Consider the following 5070-nt stretch of genomic DNA (forward strand, 5'->3'; position numbering starts at 1 on the left):
ATGAGGTCAGTTTGATTTCATATTTTTCTAAAATTATATATATATATATATATGTAAATTAAAAAGTCCTTCCGAAGCGGGCAACGGGATTTCGATTCCGGCGACCGACAGCTTCTTACGGGCGACCCCCAAACATCCAAAACTCTCTTTTCCCCCCTTTTAAGCGCCGACATAGTGTAAGCTCCAATGAGGTTTATTCATGGGGATTATTTAGAGCAACGTGTCACGCCCCGCCATTTTCAAGGAAATGGCAAGATAAATATGGAAACGAAAACTCTAGAAGAGGCATGCATGACAAGAACCTTCTAAAGCCAAGAAGGTGGATGGGAAAGTTCCACACAACTCTAGAAACTTCTACCCAATTCTAGAGGTCAACAGAAGGCGTAATGGAGTCCGAATGTATTGAAAATAGGGCTAAAGAGCACGTAATGGAGTCCGAAGCCACAAATGTGGAAACATCTCAAACAGGGCGAGGTCGTCATGAGCAAAGAGATCCCATTGCACCCAAGCAACATGGGAGGTCCAAGGAGATCATGTATGGCTTTATTTCACGTCTTGCTCGGGTGGAGGAGGAAATGAATGGCACGGAGGGCTAGCTAGAGGATCTTGGCCAAAGAGTTGATGGACTCGAGGAGGAGACGTTACCATCTATTCAACAATCAGAGGAATGATGCTCCAACTTGAGGAGAGCTTAATAAGCCATATGACTAAGTTGCAGGAGCATTTGTTGAGGAAGCTCCAAGAGGTGCGAAGAGTTTATGAGGAGGAGATGAGCGACGTGTGCGCTAGCTTGGAAAAGATGCGTGAAAATATTTCGTTGTGTAAGAGAGCACTAGCGGCATCCACAAGCCATCCCACTTTAGAAGCCAAGAGAATTGAAGTTCCAAAACTTACGAGTTTTGGAGGGATTCACAATGCGAAGGAAGTAGACAACTTCTTATGGGGACTAGAACAATACTTTCGTTGTGTAAGAGGGCACTAGCGGCATCCACAAGCCATCCCACTTTCGAAGCCAAGAGAATTAAAGTTCCAAAACTTATGAGTTTTGGAGGGATTCGCAATGCGAAGTAGACAACTTCTTATGGGGACTAGAACAATACTTTGGTGGTATGGGAATTGCCGATGAAGATGTAAAAATACAATTTGCCTCTCTTTATCTCTCGGACATCGCTATGCTTTGGTGGAGAAGAAGAAAAGGAGATGTAGACAAAGATTTGTGTTCCATGACCACTTTTAATGACTTCAAAAGAGAGCTAAAAAGACAGTTCTATCCCGAGAATGTTGTGGATAAGGCTCGAGCCCGTCTGCAAAGGCTTAAGCAAGAGGGTTTGATTTAAGACTACATTAAAGAGTTTACAAGCTTGATTCTTAAAATCCTCGATATGTCAGACAAGGACGCTCTCTTCAATTTCATGGATGGGCTCCAACATTGGGCAAAGACCGAATTATGAGTTTAGCTTCACTCAACTCAATAGGTTTCAAAGCATGTTATCTAGACGCAATTAGTCAATGCTTGAAGAATAAACAAAAAGAAAAATTGACATAAATATCACATAATTCTTATGCATTTACATGTCTAACACCTAAAATTTAACTTTTATATTTATTACACTTGGGTGTCATAAACCTATGCATGAAAAGGTTTATTTCACTTTTAAAAGTTAAAAATAGTAATATTTTTATGTGGTGTTAAAAAATGGAGTGCTAGGTATGTCAATATGAATACTTAGGTGTTAAGTATGCGGAAAATTTTGATGCAACTATCTTTTGCAGGTATATTGACATACATGAATTTAATCCTCGGATGTTATTTGACATCCTAGAAGATAAGACACCATTTGCAGCTTGTCCTGATTTAAATGGAGTTTTGACATTTTTGTAGGCTGTTCACATGCCTTAACAACAAACAGAGAAACATATTAATCATTATGACATACTGATATTAGAAATGCAAATGAAACCAATAAAAGAAAACTTTTACTGATTAAAAAGAAAATAATAATAATGAGGCTGAAATTTCCTATTGAACAAGTGTCATTTAATATTAATGGCATTGCCTGCTATACGCTTATTCTACGCATGCAAGAACAATCATGAGTAATAACATATACCTCACAGTAAACAAAAGAAGCAGAATCTACTAAACCAATGAATGCAGCAGATTATATTTCAAGCTTTTAATTCAAAAAGGCATTTAGAAATCATTCCATAGTTCATGGGAAGCTTTTAACTTCATAGTGAAGGATTAATGTTTCAGCAGAGGCATGCTCCTAAATGACATACACACACTAAAATAAATGTATAAGAACATAAGGGGTTTAACATTAAAAAAACAGAAAAAATCATAAAATTTTAACAAAAATAATATTAGTAATTATCAAAAAATGCCATCATAAGAAAATGATACCAAGATATGATAGCTTTGGGTAAATTGGATCTATTAATCAATAAAATAGAAAAGCTAAACGCATTTTTTTATAAAGAAATATCATGCAGACTATAAAGGTGAATTTCAAAAACCAAAAAAAATGTTTATTTGCATCTACAAACAAAAGCCATAGTAATGAATCTTCAAGAAGTAAAGTGCCAAAATATTCCCCTCACTATTTAAATGGGGTTATTTTAGTCATGTACCTTCAAGCATGAAGAAATATTTCTTGTGCATATATTTACTCAATTAAAATAAAATAAAATAATATAGCAGTAGCAAGAAAAATGAACATCTTCATTTTTACAATCATTTTTAACACTTTTATAGCCCTCAAAATGAGGATCAGAAGCTATTTTTTATATCAGATTTGAAACGGCAAGACTATATCCTAGCCTCTAAATATAAAAAACCTTCCAAAAACACTACTGCATTTAAAAACAAAAAGCAGAGCATTGCAGCATTTCATTTTGGCACAGCAACAGGATGAAGCCTCTAATAGCTTCATGAACATCTCTTTCATTGAATGTTGTAAAATCAAAAATATAAAGAGAAAAAAAATGCTTTGCCAAATTAGCATCCATAAACTAAGGTTTTGCGATGCAGCAAAAACATAAATAGGTTTAACTCAAAATCTCTGTAGCTTCATATGTTTGACAAATAGATAGCATGAGAACCATTTTTGTAATGATATTAAAAGACGAGATGCTCAGAATAGCCCATTTTTTTACAAGAAAACAAAAGTAAGACATGGAAAGAAAACATAGTCGCATTTGGTTACAATAGTAAATTGATCACGTCGGATCAAAAGTTGAAAATGCACCATTACAACATTGCACTTTGGATATATGATTAAAGAGTGTTAGCTGAGAAACTAATCATTTTCTTCACGCAAAAAAGGGGAGATTGAAGCCAAAATAGCTATAAAATGATGGTTTTGATTTACTAGAACCCCCGGCTTCTTATTTGACCTTGGCAGAAACAAAATTATTTTCCTTAGGATCCCACGAGTAGAAAAGAAATACGAAACAAACTAGACTAGAAAAATTTGATAAAATCCCCTATTTTATAGGGATCATATAAAAAGCAAATAGCTTTAGATGCATTCGTAAAAAAAACTGACATGGATGTTATGGATCTCATTTTTTTTCTGGTGGGAACACATAGATCTCCCATAAAGGAGCCGAATAAAACCAAAATCTCATGTTCGATTATGAATTAGAGAAAACAAAATTATTTTCTCCATATTGAATTAAAAAGGGGAGATTGAAGCCAAAATAGCTAAAAAATAATGGTTTTGGTTTACTAGAACCCTCAGCTTCTTATATGAGCTCGGTAGAAACAAAATTATTTTCCTTAGGATACGGATCTTAATTTTTTTTTTATTTTATGTTTTACTGCGTGGGACCCACAAATACACATGACTTTATTTCATTGAACAATGAACCTTGCTCTACAATTGGAGTCCGGACAAAAAATTTTCGCCCTCTTCACAAGCCATTTTGAGCTATTTTTCTTCATATTGCCTCTTTTACTTCTCAATCCATCAACATTAATTTTATGCACCAATCTATTAGGTGCATTTTCTGCGCTTTAATTTTATTGTACATGGGATGTAAACGAACCGAACACGAACGAACATAGCTTGTGATCGTGTTCGGTTTGTTTGAAATAAGCTCGTGTTCTAAATTGTTTGTGAAGTCACTGTTCGTGTTCGTTTCTTAACGAACGAGCCGAACACGAGCTGTTCGCGAACGACGAGCCAGTTTGACGTCCCTAATATTAATATATATAAATAATATATTATATTAATTATATAACTTATATTATATAAATATATAATATCTATATTAGTATATTACTAATATATTATTATTGATTTATTATATATTATAATTTATAAAATTTAATTTTTAAAACAGCATAATTTTTTTATATATAATTATTTTAAATTATTTTATATTTCGAAAAATAATGATTCGAACACGAACGAACGCATCACTATTCGTGTTTGATTTGTTTAACTAACCGAACGAAAAAAATTTGTTCACGTTCGTCTCATTTACTTATCGAACAAATCGAACACGAACTCATTGATGAACCAAACACAAACTGTTCGCGAACAACGAGCTTTTTTGACAGCCCTAATTGTACATATTAAACCACTCAAGTCTACAAGAGACAATGGAAGCAAAGCATGAAGGCATGGAAATTGGTTGTCTGCACGCAGACCTTCCAAGATCTCCTTGCCACATCAGCCGAGGTATGCCATCATAGCCTCATCAAAAAATCATTAATAGAAAAATAAAGATAAAACAAATCTGCAGAATATGAAAAGCATCCAATGCATCAGCAGTAGCCTACAGTGGTTCCCAACTGCCATTTGAACTGCTCCATGACAAAGAAGTTTCTGTTCGTTCCTTATATCAGTTTAATTATCCTTTTCTTTCTTGTAATTCCTTTTTGTAGGGGCAATTACAAACAAAGCACCAGAAACATTGTTATTTACAAATCAAGCACCCTCTATCCCTTTTTTTATTCTTGCAATTCCTTCAAACCAAACTATTGGGGCAACTGCAACTTATTGAATAATCCGTTGATAAGCTCATTAAAAATAATCTGTTGATAAGCTAGGTGCAATG

The 5070-nt window shown here is 34.4% G+C and overlaps 1 long non-coding RNA gene across 3 annotated transcripts in view; it reads right to left on the reverse strand.

Annotated features, from left to right (window-relative positions):
* Nucleotides 1-5070, reverse strand: part of LOC110023548 — a 59751-nt gene that overhangs the window by 9368 nt on the left and 45313 nt on the right. For all 3 annotated transcript variants that reach the window (XR_002293914.1, XR_002293915.1, XR_002293913.1), the window contains exon 2: nucleotides 1788-1895. This is a non-coding gene — a long non-coding RNA (uncharacterized LOC110023548). The remainder of the gene's footprint in view (nucleotides 1-1787; nucleotides 1896-5070) is intronic.

The sequence above is a fragment of the Phalaenopsis equestris genome, unplaced genomic scaffold (genome assembly GCF_001263595.1).
Source record: "Phalaenopsis equestris unplaced genomic scaffold, ASM126359v1 Scaffold000224, whole genome shotgun sequence".
Classification (NCBI taxonomy): Eukaryota; Viridiplantae; Streptophyta; class Magnoliopsida; order Asparagales; family Orchidaceae; genus Phalaenopsis; species Phalaenopsis equestris.